This window comes from Abramis brama, assembly GCF_963993115.1.
Source record: "Abramis brama genome assembly, chromosome: 22".
Taxonomy (NCBI): Eukaryota; Metazoa; Chordata; class Actinopteri; order Cypriniformes; family Leuciscidae; genus Abramis; species Abramis brama.
In genome coordinates, this window is record NC_139984.1 from 30,418,401 (window position 1) to 30,438,805 (window position 20,405).

Here is a 20,405-nt window from a genome sequence, read left to right on the forward strand (position 1 = left end):
TGGTGACTTTAAAACTTATTAGGGTTTAGTGTATAAAGGTAAAACACAGGGTGGTTCCTTCACATTTGAAAAATTAATTTTCACTTTTGGTTGTTGTTTAGAACTAATACTTTGAAGCTGATATTTTAGAATTATACAATTGAATTTTTTTAGTTTAGAAATTATGACTTTAAATTTTTATTAATTTCCATGAGTTTCTCAGGCCTTGCTATAATCTGCCAAGAAGGTAACATTAAAATACCTGAATAAACTGATCAGCAATAACTCTATTCGCCAAGTATTCAAGTCTCATTTGACACTTAATTCTTCCCATGAATTATTCCAGTTATTAAAATATGTTGAATCCATTCACTAAAAGGATTAATTCAGTGACTCTGTATTTTACAGCATTGCACCACTAGATGGAGATCAATGTGTGTGTGTGTGTGTGTGTGTGTGTGTGTGTGTGTGTGTGTGTGTGTGTGTGTGTGTGTGTGTGTGTGTGTGTGTGTGTGTGTGTGTGTGTGTGTGTGTGTGTGTGTGTCATGCGAATCCTGGGCTCTGTCCTGCCAGTGAATCTCATCCTGAAAAGTGAAACCAATACATTTCAATATGGAATTATTACTGTAGAAATGTATTAGCAAACTCAGTTCTTCAGTTTGTATTATGTTAAGTTTTAGCTTAAGTTTACATTTGTTTAAGTAGGCCCACATAAACGTGCAAACTGAAAAGTCTATTGTTATTTTATTTTATTTTTTTAACCAGGAAGGTCCCGTTGAGATACAATATCTCTTCTACAGGGAGTCCTGGTCAAGATAGGCAGCACAAGACAAAAAGTATAGGCTACATAACCCAACATAATAAACAAACGCAAAATACCCATATCTTAAAGACAATTCAAATCTATAATCAACTATTAAAACATTTACACCGTTCTATAAAAACAGATGGAAATAATGGATGATAAATAGTTCAGTATAACAATCATATTCATTTGGCAATCTATAGCTAATATTACAGTTTTTCTCAATTGCTAAAACACTAAAACCCATTGGCTGAACAAAGTTCTCAGTTGCCTGAATTCATTTTGCTAATTGTGCTTTCTGTTGTCAATACCTTAAACCATTTCACATGGTAAAACACAATTTGCAGATCTCACTTCGACTTTTCAGCAAAACTCTAAACACATTCTCATTCTCAAAACACATCCTGCACTCTAATGCACATGTCATCCATACTGGTAAACACAAGAGGCAACAATCAAATACAAATAGAGAACACACGTCATTGATTGAACACAACCACTCAAAATTGATTTAACCTGTTTCAAATGATGTGACACAACCAATATGAGCCAGTTCAAAGAGTAAACAGGTTGTTGAAGGTGGGAAGGATAAAGTCTGAGAATGGATAGAAGAAACTATGTGAGAGGACGAGGATGAGTGCGTATGCGAGGTGGGTGACGAGGAGGAGGAGGGCAAGAAAGAGGAAGAGGAGGAAGAGGGGGAAGAGGAGGAAGAGGAGGAAGAGGGGGAAGAGGAGGAAGAGGGGGAATAGGGTAAGAAAGGAGGAGGGACAATATTGCTTGTGATGTCAACAAAGTGCTCTGGCCTGGCCTGACCTGACCCAGCCCAAAGATAAGAAGAAGCACATTGATCACATGTTTACTCCTTTGATTTTTGTCCCTTTTAGTATTGTATAGTGTAGTACAGTGCATTGTAGGCTATATACTGTACAATGAAGAAATTGTAAGGCCCTGAACATTGTTAACAGTACCATTTGTTTACAGTACTGACTGCTCAATATTTTGACTGGTTGCAGGTTCATATCAACAAAGAACAATAATTACAGTATCACAGACACAAAGGACAAGTTTGTGAGGTGCAGGGTACAGTACTGTAGAAATAGGAGTACAAGGAGGAGGAAGAACACAAAAAAAAATTGCAAAGAGCAAAGCAGAGTGATTTGCACCGTTGACTGCATGGTCTTGCGAGTCACATCACCCACAAAGGGAACTTCCGGCTGTCAAAGTGAAACCACAGACTAAAAAACTAAACACCCACAAGAAAATAAGCATCCAAGCAGCCAATCAAATCAATGCGTTAGAAAATTGTAGAGAATTGTAGGAGAGGGAGGTGCTCAACGGCTGCTCTGGCTAAAGTAAAGTAGACTGAACCACAAAAGCAACCGGGGAAGTCGCCATTTCGGAAGATCAGAAACGATGAGCTGTTTCTGCAAACCTTCCTCGCTGTCACAAGTAAGTAAAATATATTCACATCCGAGAGTATGAATCTGTTAATTACATATAATATGACTTGTATATGGTAGACTAACATACTGCATATTTAACAGTTAACACATTGCGTTAACAAATAGAATACCATGTTTTGAAGTAGCCTAATATAAAAGAGCATTTCTTTTATAACTTTTATGAGATTTAGATAGATAATAATTTAAATCCGGGCCAAACATGCATGTGGACTTTGTATGCATAAAAACACCTCTTACAGATCTATTGCAATTTTTTTTAAACATTTTTTTATTGAAAGTAAAACTTTTCAAATGCAATCATCGAATCGTCTAATAAGATTATCAAGTGCCTATATGAAGAATATATCATGAATGATATATGCCTATATCAAGTGCCTATATGCAAAAGCCTCTAAGTGCCATCTGAAATTTTCTTCTAGAATGATCATTTTTATCAAGCTTGTATATTTAAGTGTAGTAATTTCACTTAAATGACAATTAATATGTAATTTGCATTGCCATTTAAGTGGAATTATTGAACTTTAATATACGAGCTTGATAAAAATGATCATTCTAGAAGAAAATTTCAGATGGCACTCAGAGGCTTTTGCATCTTTTTGATTTGATTTGATTTTATTTTATTTAAAAGGGACCATGTGCAATTAAAAACATAAATGTAAACATTTGATGCATTACACCAGAGTCAGCCTTAGGCTAATTTGCATCTGCAGTCCCCAGGTACAAATAAATACAGCACAGATTAAAATATCAACACTATTCAAGAATATGTGACATATCAAACATAACATCTGAACTCTTCATATGTTCTTTTATCAAATGTCAGGGTTTGTTTTGTTTGTTCTATGAATGTTTCAGCTAAACAGGCCAATAAGAGACTATTAACTAACATTATTCATTTTAATTATACTACTGTCTAATTAAAACGTCTACAAATGTACAGAACTGATCAGAGATCAGACACTTGTTCATTTGTTCTCATCTTCTCAGTGACTCATGATTCATTTCATGGGTTGACAGAGATCATCGCCCCCAGCGGCGAACCACTGAAGTGTAGAAGAAGCGGCTGCGCGGACCAATCGGAATTATGTTTAGTTTCAGGGGTGTGGTTGGACCTTTTAGCTCCACAATTGTTTTTTTTTTTCTGTGTTTTTTTTTACAGTCTGTTGCTGAGAGAGTCAGACAGTAAAACAGAAGTAGAATTAAAACAGTAGTTGTGTGTGGCAAGAAGAAAGGAATAAAGAGTCAAAAGGGAGACACCTATTCAGCATTTAACCTAAAGTGGGGATTGAAAGAAGGGTATGGAAACAGAAGAGTTATGACCAGGCTCCATATAGGACACACTAACCTTCATTATTCACTGTATATTATAGGAAAGTGTGAGACAGACTGCTGCATTTATTGTGGAAAATTAGAAACAGTTGAACGTGTGATTTTACACTGTGAGGCATATAAAAGAGAAAGAAATCAGCGAGTTGAAAAATTAAGAGATTTGGAAATCAATATCATTACAGTTCAGAATATATTTCAGAAAGCACAGAAACTAAGAAGGTATATACATACATACATACATACATGCATACATATATATATATATATATATATATATATATATATATATATATATATATATATAGCCTATATATTCCTTTCGCTCATCGAGGCTTCACACCCAGTAGGTGGCGGAAATGCACCAAGCTGGTTTGCCAACCAAAAAGCAAAACAAAAAAAGAGGAGACCGACCCTTTTTTATGAGACCGACATGCATCATTGTTATCTCTTGACTCTGTACAGTGAACACACCCCAATAGGACTGTACGCAATTCGCAGCGCTATGCGTTTGCTTTAACACTGAAGTGAACTTTTGGCTTTATGTTTTGAATATATATATATTTTTACGAAGATGATCACCGTAGTCGGTCTCTTTATCGCTGCTGCTACTACAGGTAGATGGGCAGTTCTGTGTGGACATTATAGGGAATGGATCCGAAAAAAGTGCTAAATGATAAGACTGTAGTACCGACATGCTCCGATGTTACCGGTGTTGTGTGCCACTCGACCGAGTGGATCCTGATTTGTTTCATGCTTCAGAACAGGGCCGTTTCTAGCCTTTTTGGCGCCCTAGGCGACATTCCTACTCAATGAGGACTTTGTTGCACTATACTATGCTGGAGTAAAGTTCATAAATGATCGTTCTTTAGGATTTTGTGAAACTACATGCTGGGTAGACCTCTGTCTCTCTAGGGGGGTCCGGGGGCATGGTCCCCCTCAAGAAAACATTGTAGCTACATTTTAAGGTTAAATGCATCAATCTGGTGCACTTTGAGAGAGCTCAAAATTAAGAGCTTCAACCAGCTTCATCCCATGAACTGTGCAAACTGAACAAAGAAAAAACATTGACTTGTATACCTGGACATTAAAGAGGGCTCAAACATCTTTTTAGTTATGATATAGACCCAGCTAGCAGGGAACGTTCTCAGAACTTTCGCTAACATTCCCTACAAGTTTGGTTAATGTTCTAAAGAAAACATTTGAATGTAATGTTTACCGAACATTTTAAGGATGTTTTCTCATTTTAAAAAATGTTCCTATAACGTTATATGAAAACTAAGATATAACATTTTAACTGCAACATTCAAAAGATGTTTTGGGAATGTTTCTGAAATAACAAGTTGTACTATGATCTCAAAATATCATTGTCCCTATGTTTCATTATAACGAAAGAAGAACGTTCTCTCTGTCACGTTAGGAAAACGTTTTGAGGATATCATTGAGAGATGAGATGTTTGTTGTTCTTTATAAAACGTTCTTTTAATGTGACAAGTTAACAAAATTATAACATTTTATTTGCAACATTTTGAGAATATTTTGGGAATGTTGCTAAAGTTAAAGTTTGTACAATGATCTCAATATAACATTGTCTTAATGTTTTGTCATAACAAAAGAAGAACGTTCTCTCTGTCACGTTAGGAAAATGTTTTGAGGATATCATTGAGAGATGATATGTTGAATGTTCTTTATAAAACGTTCTTCTAATGTGACGAGTTAACACAATTAGAACATTTTACTTGCAACATTTTGAGCATATTTTGGGAATGTTGCTAAAGTTAAAGTTTGTACAATGATCTCAATATAACATTGTCTTAATGTTTTGTCATAACAAAAGAAGAACGTTCTCTCTGTCACGTTAGGAAAATGTTTTGAGGATATCATTGAGAGATGAGATGTTTATTGTTCTTTATAAAACGTTCTTCTAATGTGATGAGTTAACACAATTAGAACATTTTACCTGCAACATTTTGAGGATATTTTGGGAATGTTGTTAAAGTTAAAGTTTGTACAATGATCTCAATATAACGTTGTCCCAATGTTTCATGATAACAAAAGAAGAACATTCCACTTGCAACATTTTGAGCATATTTTGGGAATGTTGTTAAAGTTAAAGTTTGTACAATGATCTCAAAATAACATTGTCCCAATGTTTCATAAAAACAAAAGAAGAACGTTCTCTCTGTCACATTAGGAAAATGTTTTGAGGATATCATTGAGAGATGAGAGGTTGAATGTTCTTTATAAAACGTTATTTTAATGTGACGAGTTAACAAAATTATAACATTTTATTTGCAACATTTTGAGAATATTTTGGGAATGTTGTTAAAGTTAAAGTTTGTACAATGATCTCAATATAACATTGTCCCAATGTTTCATAAAAACAAAAGAAGAACATTCTCTCTGTCACATTTGTAGAATGTTTTGAGGATACCATTGAGAGATGAGATGTTTATTGTTCTTTATAAAATGTTCTTCTAATGTGACGAGTTAACACAATTAGAACATTTTACTTGCAACATTTTGAGCATATTTTGGGAATGTTGCTAAAGTTAAAGTTTGTACAATGATCTCAAAATAACATTATCCCAATGTTTCATGATAAAAAAGAAGAACATTCTACTTGCAATATTTTGAGGATATTTTGGGAATGTTGTTAAAGTTAAAGTTTGTACAATGATCTCAATATAACATTGTCCCAATGTTTCATGATAACAAAAGAAGAACATTCTCTCTGTCACATTTGTAGAATATTTTGAGGATATCATTGAGAGATGAGATGTTGAATGTTCTTTATAAAACGTTCTTGTAATGTTATGTGTTAACACAATTAGAACATTTTAATTGCAACATTTTAAGGATGTTTTGAGGATGTTGTTGAGATAACAGATTATATAATGTTCTCAGTAAAACATTGGCACAATGTTCCATAATAACAGAGGAGGAACATTATCAAATCAACGTTCGTAAAATGTTTTGAGGATATCACTGAGACCTGAGATGATGAGTGTTTTTAAAAAAAATTCTTGTAATGTGACGTGTTAACAAAACTAGAACATTTTAAATGTAACATTTAGCAATCAAACTACACAATTATTGTTAAATTGAGCTTGCTGGTCAGACAGCAGGCCAACAGGGTTCACGATGGAACATATGGTGCATTTAAGTCCTCCTGGGAAGTTTGTATTCATGAGGTTTTACAATTTTGTTTAATGTTTTAAATTAATGAAGCCACTGTAAACTTTATCATCACATATTATACTGTTACATATTAATGCTATCATATTTTGTGCAGGCATTAGCTTACTTCATTGTCACTGCTAAATACCTAAGTAGTATCCCACAATGTTTCCCACTGACACACCCCTAACTCTTCAAGATCGGGGTTAAAGAAAATCCTGAGCTTCCTACTCATATTCTCATCATTGTGGTGGCGTTCAACTTGTAAATACGATGTTTATGACATGACTTGAATGCACCAATAGCTCTATCTTAATTAGGGACAATCCATACAAACACTCTTTGCTAAAATACATTACAGACTGTCACAGTGAGAAGTTATTCGTCCTGTATCAACGCTAAAGGCCTAACCACTGCAGTCAACACCTTGGAGTATCCATGCTGTTAAATAAAAGTCTGTAGACAAGGGTTAGGGTTAGAGTTAGGGTTAACCTTAACCCTTAATTTCTAACCCAGACCCGGTTTCACAGAGTTTAGATTAAGCCAGGATTAGGCCTTAGTGCATTTAATTAGCTTTTAAAAATGTGCCTTAGAAAAAAGAAAAAGAAACATTACTGGTGTGCATCTTGAGACAAAACAATGGCACTGACATATTTTAAGATATGTCAGTGCAAGTTGCTTTCAGGTAAAACAGCTCAAACGTGCATATTAGTCTGGGACTACAGGCTTAAACCTTGCCTGTGAAACCCGGGGTATATGTTGCAACTTGTATAGAATTATGCCAATGTTACCAAAGTGTTGTGTTGGACAGAGGATTTACCCTAAACCAACAGGTTGTGTAACTGTGCCACACAGGGTGAAAAGCAAGTTGACATTATTAGGCATAAGAGTGTTTCTAAAGGAAAGGTCAATATTTTGTTAAAGTGCAAAAGGATCATTATGGGTCACATGAATGTAACTCTAATGTTACCATGATACCAATCCATTAGTTTTTCATGTAGGTATAGGTATACAGAATTGTATATGAATAGCCTACATATGCAATGTTTGCTCTGTTTAATATATAATATGTTTGCTCTTTTAAACTGCTGTTTGGCAGAGCAGTGGTAAATATATGTTGTTATACATGGTATATATTATTTGTGTAATTTATTATTATTATTTATATGTTATTGTAAGTTTATTTTTTTTATCATGCACTGCAATGAAGACACCATTTAACCAATTGATTAAATATAACAGCCAGCTTACAAATACAACTAAATAAATAGCACGTGCACATTTTTTTCATATTCTTTCTTTTAAAACATGTAATCTTTTCCTGTAATTGCAATGTTACCACATTATTGGCTGTCTCTTCGAGTTGTTTTGAGCATGATTGGCTATTTAGACTGTCATCCAGGAATCTGGCCAATGGCAGCTATGCGCGCCTTTTACTGGTCAAGTTTGAAGTTTGAATATTCGTCCGTTAGAGTGAGAGTGTATGTGTGCGCGCTGCTGCTGCTCGGGAGGATCTTCAGTACTAGCCTCCTTCGGTTCTGTGGCTTTTACATTGTTTAAAACATGGATTATTTTGCATCGTACTGTTACATTTTTATTTTGAGCGAGTTGCGGGATGTAAATGGACAACGAATTTTAACAACGTAGCCTACGTGTAACGGACATATTGCAATCTGCGGAAGGTAAATAACTTTATTTTATATAAAAATACATTCTGCTACATCAAAATATAGTGTGTTAAATTGAGAAGCTAATTTTAAATGCGACTAGAGCAATATCGATATTATGTCAATGTTTCAGGCTGCATGTGTAACGTTAGGCTAAATATTGTCAGCTAAGTTAGTTTTTGATAAAAATAAATAAAAATAAACCTCAGCATAGTCTGAGCTTTACAATGAGTGAACTGAGAACATTGTGTCTTTATACAGAGAGGAACTCGAACCACACTATGAAAACTAGGCTTTTGAATGATCGCGGGATATCGGCCTAACGTTACCGTCAAAATGATGAGTCATCATCATAATATGTTTTTGAGCTGGTGAGTAAAATTTTGCAAGCTTTTTATGTCTCTTTTAGTAAGTAAATACAAATCGCTAATAATATTGCTGTATGTGTGTGTTTCCTATTATCTAGGAATTTTGGGAATAAATTATCCAGCCACATGATCTTCAGTTGCGGTGAGTATTGTCATAGTAAAATACACGTGAAATAGAGGCAGAACATGTAAACTCTGCTCAAAGGCACACTGGTCCAAACCCTCCAGTCAAAATTGTACCTGTCTTCTTGATATGAGTTTTTACGGGCCTAGCTGACCCAAACATAAATGTCCTTTCAAAATTAAATTATTTTCAAACCTGTATGACTTCTGTGAAACACAAGAATGTTGGGAATAAAACAACATTGGAACCCATTTTATGGAAAAAAACAAAACAGCGAAGTCATTTCTCAAGATATCTTAATTAAGGTTATACAAAATAAATTCATACAGTTTTGGAACAACATGGAGTACCGGTAAATAACGATAGAGAGTCTATTTTTTGGATGAGCTGTTATTTTTAGGACATGTTCCCAGGGTCCTTTGCTAAATTAACCATGGTTTTTATTATAGTAAAGTGTAGAAACAATATTTTTATGGTGGATTGATTACAATAATTTATTACCATTTAGTTAGTGTAGCAAAACCATGGTTAATGTTAGTAAGGGTTCTCCAGATTTATATAGCCTAACACTTAAGAAAAACATAAAAAATGGTCCTATGTCACCCAGATCAATAGTCTGTTAACACACATTAACACACTTTTTACATTTTCTTAAGATCAAGCATTGGACCAATGTTTACGGAGCAGAACAGGCACCAACAGAAAAACAAGTCCATCACTAGTAAGTATCCACTGCATTTTATAAAACCGTAGTCAATTTTAAACGCACAATGCACTCCAAAATAAAAATGATCTATTTTTTTCTCCCTCGTGCCAGATTTATATCTGTCCCAGATTTATATCTGACTTTCTTTCCACAGAGATTTTTTGAAAAATTATCATTAAAGAGAATCATATAAAGAGAAATGTGTGAGGAGCTTGAATTTATTGCCTAGCCCTGTTTGTTTGAACCGCGAGAGCCGTCAAAGCTTATGCTACTCCTATGTCATGCACCGACAAGAGCCTTTTATAGTCTACACGTCGGACGCAAGCAACTTGCAGTTTTGCCCCCACCAACAACGCATAGTATTGCATACAACGGTGCGTCGCGTATCAAAAACTTGGACGACACATTTTTCTACGCATAGACGCATATGGCGGCCGAAGTGTAGTGATGCGTAGCCTTGCAGGCGCATATGCGTATCGATGTGTTGACTAACTCTTTGGGCGTAATTTGACTTGCATATGGCTGTCTGCTGGAAGCTAGTTATTTAAGTCGATAAAATTATAAATATGGTAGGGCTGGGGGAATTAACACGTTAATCTTCGCGATTAATTTGAGATGCTTAACGAGTTTATAAAAAAATGCAATTAACGCAGCACTTTTTTTGCCTCATTTTAATGACTTCCTGTTGCGGAAAAGGCTGCAAAATATGCCGTCCCACCCCTCCGTGTTTGGCGATCAGGTTTTATTCTCGCGCAGCTTTCATGAGCGGGTCTTTTCCGCGCCGCGCTCTCCATTCCGTGTGTGTGTGTAGGCGCACTGACACACACACACAACACTGAGCAAACATTGAGCTCTTTGCTCAATGTTCTGCTCCGTGTTTGCGCTGCGCGTTCTGCTCTGTCGTTAACGGCCCAAACGCTCCAATCATGTACCGATCATGCACTGGAAAAGCAAAGTCAAATAACGTGAATTTTCTCAGTAGTAGACTTCTGTGAAATAGCCCTACTGAGCTGGTATAGTCATGCTGACAACAATGGTAAAATTACCTGCTCTGATCACATGCTCTTGTAATAATAGCTTTGTAGGACTATGTTTTATTTTGATAATTAGTAAAAAAAAAATTATAATAATAAATTGTTAAATTTATTATGTTGATTGATTATTGAAAATAATAATATATTGATATATTGATGTTTAATATTATTTTAATACAGGGCTATTTTCTGTTCCTTTTTTTCCTTTTTGTTGTTTAATTAGGTTATTCTAAGTTTAAATATTGATGATTACAAGCTTGGGGGAAATGCAATTAATTGCATTTAATTACAGCAAATTGTGTAAATAATCAGTTACTTTTTTTAATCGATTCCCAGCCCTAAAATATAAAATATGGATATGTTTCTTACACAAACGCATCACTTCGCTTCACCTTTCGCCTTTATTAACCTGCCAGAGCCGTGTGGAGTACTTTTATCATGGATGGATGCATTTTTATGGACTTGTCAAAAAAATCCCACAGGGAGCTACAGAATAAGAAATCTTTGAAGTCCACTTTTTTTACTGTCTGTTCTCTTACGAGAGTTCTCTCGTACTGCGTTCGTAGAACGCTGCGGGAAAAGTCTCTTTTCACGAAATACTGAAGCAAAATTATCCTTAATTTTCATATTTGTAAAACGCATTGCGGCAGTGCACAGCCATGGCGAGACGGCTCGCTCACTCATTGGCTGTTCTGCGGCAACTGCATGAGCCTATCGAGCGAGGGCTGATGCAACATCAGACCAATGAGAGTGCTTCGCGCGCTCCTCGTCACATCCCGCCGAAACGGGTGTGGCCATCCCCTATAAAAGGAGCTCGAGTAGGCTGATTCAACTGATTTTCATCTCTTCAGCGAAGCTCACGCATCGCTGGATCACGGAGAAGCAAGCGTCGTCGAGGCAAGCTTTTCAGCGGGACGAGCCCTTGAAGCCGCTGGCCTTCGCCGCCTTCTACTGCCGTACCTGCTGCGCTTTCCGGCGCTTCATATCCTTTATCTGCTCTGTTCTGTGTGTGTGTGTGCAGTGTTCCCCGAACACTCACCCCTAAAAGAGCCGCGTCTTTTTCAAGATGCCATCCTGTGGCTCGTGCCGAGCCCCGCTCACCGAGGGAGACCGCCATGTTATTTGCGTCTCCTGTCTGGGCGAAGATCACGCAGCGCTCGCGCTCGCTGACGGCGGCTGCCCTCACTGCGAGCTTTTGCCGATGGTGACTCTGCGGACTCGCCTGGCACAGTTCTCCGAGCCTGCGCCCCCCGCCGCGGTGCCGCGCCGTAAGAAGCGCCGCTCGCAGCGGGCCCCGGAACCCACCTCTTCCCGACAAAGCTCGCCGGCTCGCCCGCCAGCTTCACCGGCTTCCCCCGAAGCACTTCCTGATGCTCAGCGCCCGCAGTCTGCCGCCGCTTCATCTGAGGAAGTTGTTTCTGAAGTCGAGTCGGTCGAAAAGGATTCCTGCTCTCTGCTAGCTTCAGGCAGTGAAGACTGGGCGAGCTCTGCGGATCTCACGCCTCCTGCCCGAAAGCCGTCGGCTAGAGCTAGCATCGAGAGGGAGCTCATGCGAGTACTCGCGTTGGCCGCGGCGAGCCTCGGCCTCGAGTGGTCTGCACCGGAACTCCCCTCGCGCACCCGGCTTGATGGTAGCTTCCTCCCTGGTGAGCGCACTTCTCCTGTGTCTAAGCCCGCTCCGTTTCTTCCTGAGCTTCATGAAGAAGTGGCGAAGGCCTGGAACGCTCCCTTTTCTGCACGAACACGTTCGTCTGTATCCCCAGCATTTTCCTCCCTGGATAATGCTCAGGACCGAGGCTACCTCACTCTGCCGCCGGTGGAACAGGCGATAGCAGCCCACCTTTGCCCGCCCTCTGCTGGACGGCGGACTAAGCCTGCGCTGCCGTCAAAAGCCTGCCGCATGACGTCGTCGATGCTCGCGCGGATCTTCTCCGCCGCTGGGCAGGCGGCATCGGCTCTCCACACCATGGCCACGCTTCAGGTTTTCCAAGGCGATCTCCTCCGCAAACTGGACGAGATAGGACCTGAAGCTATCTGCATCGCGGACCTGAGAAGCGCGTCGGATCTTTCCCTCCGCGCTACCAAGGCTGCAGCACAAGCCATGGGACGCTGTATGGCTTCCGCTACCGTAGCCGAGAGGCATTTGTGGCTGACGCTCACGGAGATGGCTGATGCAGAGCGCAACGCGTTCCTCGACGCCCCGCTATCCTCCGCTGGCCTTTTTGGATCTTCTCTCTCCGAGCTCGTGGAGAGATTTTCCGAAGCCCAAAAAGCGTCACAGGCGTTCAAGCACTTCCTGCCGAAGCGCCCCAGTTCTGCAGCGGGCCGTGAGAAACAGGCCCCTCGGAGCTCACAGCCTCAGCCCCCGCCTTCGGCCGCCCCCTCACAGCGACAGCAGCGCAGCTCACGCCCTCGCTCTCGCTCTACTAGCCGCCGCCCCACTCACCGCGGGCCGCGACCAAGGGTTGTGTTGAAGCCGGAAGCCCCAAAGAAATCCTAGCACGCCTAGGAAAGCGCAGGTGTGTAAGCCCCGTTGCGACCGGGCCCTCACCAAAGCGCACCGCTGTCTCAGTCCCAGGAATTGCGACTGCTTCAGCGTTCTCAGCAGAGCACAAGCCCGCACAGCTGCCCGCTTGCCTGCACACAAAAGCCGTTTTTACGGCTACCCAGATAAATCCCGAAAAGAGTGTATTTTCTGGTGTCCCGGCCATGGCCGATGGTGCTATAAATGTAGTGTTGATGCCCACTTCTCTGTGCCCATCTCTACACACAAGCACAGCCCTGCACACAGGGCCCGTACTCATAAGATCGACGCAGTTCGATCGCGCCCCAAACATAGTCAAAGTGCCCACTTCCCAGTGCCCACAAACACTATGTCTGGCAAGCCACAGGCTCCCTGTAAAAACGGGACCTGTGCGCGCCCGCTCTGTTCAAGCAGACAGCGCGGCCAAAGCAGTAAACGTGCCCGGTCCCCGCCCACGTTCACTTGTAGGCTGCATGAGACCTTCTCAGACCTCCCCCGCTCAGATAAACACTGTAGCGCGGTCGAGGATGAGCGTTTTGCCCGCTGTATTACGCGCGCTCCCCGCCTCAAATGTCTCAGGCATAACGCCTATGCTAGCGCACCCCGAAGCGCCGCCGTCGCACAGCGAACAGAGCGCGCTTCGCATCCAACCCCTAGCCGGCCATGCAGACGCATGGGCCGCGCTTCCAGGGGTTTCGGACTGGGTGCTAGACATTATAAAGAGAGGCTTCTCGCTACAGTTTTGTCGACGCCCTCCACGCTTCACAGCGCGCGTCGAAACTACGGTGAATTCAGAAGTAGCACACCTACTTCGCGCCGAAATATCAAAACTGTTGAGCAAAGGGGCGATACAACATGTATCCCAAGCTCAAAGCGAAGGGGGGCTATACAGCAGATACTTCCTAGTCCCCAAAAAGGACGGTGGTATCAGACCCATACTAGATCTAAGACGACTAAACAGAGCTTTAGTGAAACGCAGTTTCAAAATGCTCACGACCAGCAAAATCCTCGCGCACATTCGCCGAGAAGACTGGTTTATGTCGATAGATCTAAAGGACGCGTATTTTCAAATACAGATAGCGTCACGCCACAGGCGATTCTTGAGATTCGCCTTCGAGGGTCGGGCATACCAGTATACAGTCCTGCCATTCGGCTTGTCCCTGGCACCCCGTACATTTACGAAGTGCATGGACGCAGCGCTCGCTCCCCTCAGACTCAGGGGCATGCGAGTGCTGAACTATTTGGACGACTGGCTGATCATAGCTCAATCACGATCTCAGCTCGTGGAGCACAGAACCATGTTACTCGATCACCTCGAGAATCTTGGTATCATGATCAATTGGACGAAGAGCTCCCTGAACCCCAGCCAAACTATATCGTTTCTGGGCATCGTTCTGGACTCTCGTTCTATGACGGCGCAGCTGTCGCAACAGCGCGCGCTGCGCATACAGCACGCAGCGAGGTCCTTCCGCTGCGGTGCGATTATCCCGCTCAAACGGTTTCAGAGGATGCTGGGCCTCATGGCCTCAGCATCATCAGTTCTCCAGCTGGGCCTGCTTCGCATGCGCCCTCTGCAGTTCTGGTTGAAAGCGCGAGTGCCACGCGGAGCGTGGGCACTCAGCCGATTGCGCCTCAAAGTCGATCAAGACTGCGCAGCAGCCCTGAGACCATGGGCGGCGGGCGATTGGTACCGTTCAGGTGTAAGCCTGGGGACTTCCTCGAGAGTGAAAGTGGTGTCTACGGACGCATCCACCTCGGGATGGGGAGCGCTGCTCGAGGGCAGGCCGTTCTTTGGCCTTTGGTCAGAACGAGAAAAGCTCCAGCATATCAACTGCCTGGAAATGCTAGCAGTTCACAACGCGCTGACGCGCTTTTGTCCCCACATCAAGGACCAACACGTCGTAGTCCGCTCGGACAACACGGCCGTGGTGTCCTACATAAATCGCCAGGGCGGTCTCGGATCCAGTTCCCTTTTCAGGCTGGCCGAGCGCCTCCTAATATGGGCTCAGCGCAACCTGCGCTCGCTGAGAGCGGTGCATGTGCCCGGGACACTCAACCTGGGTCCAGACAGGCTGTCCAGGAACAACGTTCCCACGGGCGAATGGTCTCTACACCCACAAACAGTCCGGCTGTTGTGGCAGAGATTCGGCAGGGCGGAGGTGGACCTATTCGCGTCCCCAGAAAACGCTCATTGCCCCGTGTTCTTTTCGAAGAACGACAGCGCACTGTCCCACAAGTGGCCGCACTGCCCGCTATACGCGTTTCCCCCAGTCTCCCTCCTACCTCAGGTGCTGGAGCGAGTCAGGGAAGTGAAATGCCCAGTACTGCTTATAGCACCGTTCTGGGACAACCAAGCCTGGTTTCCAGTCCTGATGCAGTTAGCAGACTCCGCTCCATGGCCAGTGCCATTGAGGAGAGATCTCCTCTCGCAGGCCAGGGGCTCGATTTGGCACCCACACCCAGAGCTGTGGTCCCTTCATGCGTGGACGCTCAACGGTTACCCGTTAGTCTCACGGATGGAGTGCTGAACACCATCACTCAGGCTAGAGCGCCTTCCACCAGGCGGCTTTATGCCTCGAAGTGGTCGGTTTTCTCCAGCTGGTGTACAGCTCGGGGCCTGTCACCCCTCGATTGTGAGGTGACGGAGGTTCTCTCCTTCCTACAAGAGCTGTTGGACAAGGGCAGATCCCCTTCCACGCTCAAAGTCTATGTGGCGGCTATCGCAGCGTGCTCGACAGCAACGCCAGGCCAGTCACTGGGAAGGAACGATTTAGTCATCCGCTTCCTCAGGGGAGCTAGGAGGCTGAATCCCCCCAGACCTCCCTCAGTCCCGGTGTGGGACCTTTCTACGGTCTTGGCAGCCATGAAAGGTCCCCCCTTTGAGCCTATCCAATCTGTCAGCCTCAAACATCTGTCTTTCAAAACGGTGTTTTTGATGGCCCTCGCTTCGGTGAAGCGCATAGGCGATCTGCACGCGCTCTCTGTGAGTCCAACGTGCTTGGAGTTTGGGCCCAATGACTCCAAAGTCATACTCAAACCTAGGCACGGCTACGTGCCGAAATCCCTCAACACTCCGTTTAGGGCTCAGGTTATTTCCCTGTCTGCCCTGCCGGGATCAAACGAGGAAGGGGACTCGAGCTGTCTTTGCCCCGTTAGGGCTTTAAGAGCTTATGTGTCCCGCTCCGCTGCCTTCAGACAGACGGAGCAGCTCTTTGTCTCGTTCAGTGGACGTTCCAAGGGAACGGCTGTTTCGAAACAGAGCCTGTCCAGGTGGGTGGTTGACGCCATAACAATGGCTTATACCACCAGGGGCCTTCAGTGCCCCTTGGGCATTAGAGCGCATTCCACGAGAGGCGTTGCCTCATCGTGGGCCTGGTCTAGCGGGATTTCCTTACAGGAAATATGTACGGCGGCGGGCTGGGCCTCGCCGTCTACATTCATAAGGTTCTACAACCTAGAAGTTCCCGCCCTGCAGGCCAGGTTGTTTTCGGTTTAGCCGAATCAGCTGTCTAACCAGGACACTGATTTCGCAGGCGCACAGCGCCACCGAAGACTTCACCGCACTTGCAAGCCAAGTATTTTCGGTGTATTCGAGTCAGCTGTCTAAACACGGCACTGATATCGTAGACGCACAGCGCCGCCGAAGTTTTCTGGGCAGAATTGTGTAAGACCCATGTTTTTCCCACATTAGCCAGGCTCCCTCCTGCCTATGTGATGTTATATCGCGTCTAGAACGCACCTATTTGGGCGAAAGTGTGTAAGTCCCACATTTCCCACATCAGCCAGGCTCTCCCTGCCTATGTGACGCTGTATCGCGCTTAAGGGCGCATCCATTTGGGCGAAATTACGTAAGACCCACATTTCCCACATTAGCCAGGCCTCCCCCTGCCTATGTGATGTTATATCGCGTCTTAGGACGCAGCTATCTGAGGGTGGTTGTCCCCCCCCCCCCCCCTCCAGACTCTCCGAAGTCTACCGGGTGATTATGCACTGTATACCTGGACTAGCTTCCAGTGGTCGGTGTTTTCTCATCCCAGCACGCACGGCGTCTTACAAGTGGTTCCCGCAGCGTTCTACGAACGCAGTACGAGAGAACTCTCGTAAGAGAACGTACTCGGTTACTAACGTAACCTCGGTTCTCTCTAGAAGAGGGAACGAGTACTGCGTTCCCTGCCGTGCGCGCGGTTCGCTCTGGTTCGCTTCGGCGATGAAAACCAGTTGAATCAGCCTACTCGAGCTCCTTTTATAGGGGATGGCCACACCCGTTTCGGCGGGATGTGACGAGGAGCGCGCGAAGCACTCTCATTGGTCTGATGTTGCATCAGCCCTCGCTCGATAGGCTCATGCAGTTGCCGCAGAACAGCCAATGAGTGAGCGAGCCGTCTCGCCATGGCTGTGCACTGCCGCAATGCGTTTTACAAATATGAAAATTAAGGATAATTTTGCTTCAGTATTTCGTGAAAAGAGACTTTTCCCGCAGCGTTCTACGAACGCAGTACTCGTTCCCTCTTCTAGAGAGAACCGAGGTTACGTTAGTAACCGAGTACGTTTCCATCAGTAAAATTACAGTTTTTTTTTTTCTCTCAGAATTGACCCTTCGCAAAGACCCGCCCCCCTTAGTTACTGTCGCTATGCCCGACAAGCTACGCTGCTCTCACGCCACACCATGTTCTCACGCAGTGAAAAATACATCGCGGAGCAGAGAGGAGACTGACAACACGCTGACAGACAGGACGGACCAGGTTACTTTTCGGTTACTTTTGATATTAAACATATTAAACAAAGTCTCACCTTTCAAATTTGGTCATTTTTTAAAAGAAATTGAAACGATACATACCGTTTTGTGGCTCTTAAATGTGTCTGACAGATCGCTGTAGAGCATCAGTTAAAGCTGCTCGTGAAGCGATCATCTCTTCCTTCTAGTTAATTTATAGCATCAAATAAACATGAATGAACATAAGAAGGAATGTTGTTTTAACCGCGGAAAGGCGTCAGTACACTCCGTTTTTCAAGTTCAGATTCTCCCATGTTAATCTGCTATCTCTCCTGACTGCTTTGTCGGACAAAATGGCGGATGGTGGATTATGATTGGTTAGATCGCCTGTCAATCAAGCTCCCTGCGAAGGGTCAATTGTGAGGCAAGAACACACAATTGCAAGAAAATATCAGAATTGTGAGCTGTCTTTTTTACTCCCCTCAGAATTCACCCTTCGAGGGAGTTTGATTGACAGGTATTTTTTACATTTTTATTTTACCAAAAATATTTTTTTCTAAAAAAATTACACAAATTAAACGTTGAGACTTTGTTTCAACTTTCATATCAAAAGTAACCTGCTCTGTCTTGTCTCTGCGTTTAAACGTTTCAGCGTTTTTTCTGTGATCCGCAATGTATTTTTCATTGCGTGACAACATGATGTGTGGCGTGAGAGCGCCATGGCTTGTTGGACATAGCAACAGTAACTAAAGGGGGCGGGTCTTTGCAAATTGCATTAACCATGGCTGCCTGTTAATTATCACTGGACTACTTCGCTCTCGCATCTCCCAAAAGTTAATTTTTTTTTGTTTTCTTGATTCCATTTGAATGGTTTAATTAAATTGCTATAACCAATTATTTAAAATGTAATGATTTAAGCAAAACGTTCTTCAAAGGTTAAACCAAACTTTTATTTGACGGATTGCCGTGTAGACCTTTGAGTTTCTCTGTGTTTTATGATATGATGATAGTTTTTCTCAAATGAAGCTAAAATGCTGCTGAAGTGACTCTCAGAGCAGCTGTATTGATGAAGTGCATTAATGTTCTCATATAGAAAAGACAGCAAAAAAAATAAGCCAGAATTGCTTTTTTTTTCTCAGGTTTTACTAATTTATCCTGTGATTCTGACTTTCAAACGGCCAATTGCGAGTTTATATCTCGCACTTCTGAGAAAAAAAAGTTTGAATTGTGATTCGCAATTACCTTTTTTAAAAATTGTATTCCATGGCGGAAACAAGCTTTCATATGCACAGACAGTAGCTCACATTTAACATGCAGATTGTGCGCACACAGAAACCTACTGGAGCACAAAAAGTTAGTGTCAACACTGTCCTGTGATTTCTCAATAAGAAACAGAAGTTATAGCATATTTTTCTTTCTGCTTTTGAAGTAACTAAAACTTACAGCTTAGCTAATAGCAAAGAGACGATTCACAGGTATGATTAAATCACACTAGAAATTGTTCTATCTCAAATGCAGTACTACTTTATCTGTATCTGATTTAAAACAAGCAGAAATCTGTAAGAAATGTAACAATCCATAGACAATATAACTGATGAAAATGAGCTGTTACATCAGAGCAAAAGCATCGTGGGCAGTGCTGTGACATGCTGCAGCTGTGCTCAAGGCTACCTGAGTTCGAGGTTCACACTTCTCAAGCCAAGTTTGTAGTTTGTTAAAATAATTTAGCCTCTAGTTGTGTTATTAAAGGGATACTCCACTTTTTTTGGAAATAGGCTCATTTTACAACTCCCCCAGAGTTAAACAGTTGAGTTTTACCGTTTTTGAATCCATTCAGCCGAGTTTCTGATATTTAGAAGAATGTCAGTAACCAGACAGTTTCTGGTCTCATTGACTTCCATAGTAGGAAAAAATATATACTATGGAAGTCAATGAGACCAGAAACTGTCTGGTTACTGACATTCTTCTAAATATCAGAAACTCGGCTGAATGGATTAGAAAACGGTAAAACTCAACTGTTTAACTCTGGGGGAGTTATAAAATGAGCCTATTTCCAAAAAAAGTGGAGTATCCCTTTAACATGTATATAATGGATTAAGTATATGTTTTAAATTACAGAAACAAAATAAATACTCATAAGGTATCATATTTATACTTTTAAATAAACTAATCTAATTAATTTCTGATTAATAATTTGGCTGGCTAATTTTGAACGTTTTCAAAGTCAATATTGCTTGTGATCTTAATATGTAATATGTATTTGTATTATTTTTTGTTTACACTGTTGCATGATCTTCTTTTATAGGCTATGAGGAAAAACTCTACCATGCACACAGAGAATGGAGCTCAATTCAAACTGGGATAGCAGCTGAAAAAGAAGAAAAGAACAGTAGAACACCTATTAATGCAGATGACTTTATTCTTTTTCTGCAAGAACCAAGACAACCAAAGACTGATGATGAGCGCTCTGAGCAAACAGCAGTCAAGACGTGTGATTGCACATTGGACTTTA

General features: G+C 42.3%; 2 protein-coding genes across 2 annotated transcripts in view; one reads left to right on the forward strand and one right to left on the reverse strand.

The window, feature by feature from the left end:
- LOC311072984 (uncharacterized protein) overlaps positions 1 to 20,405 on the reverse strand; it is a 1,552,487-nt gene that overhangs the window by 367,215 nt on the left and 1,164,867 nt on the right. The window lies entirely within an intron of this gene.
- Positions 2,084 to 20,405, forward strand: part of LOC311072976 (uncharacterized protein) — a 31,437-nt gene continuing 13,115 nt past the window's right edge. The window contains exon 1 of the mRNA XM_084098364.1: positions 2,084 to 2,236. The gene's annotated coding sequence lies outside the window, so the exon portion shown is untranslated. The remainder of the gene's footprint in view (positions 2,237 to 20,405) is intronic.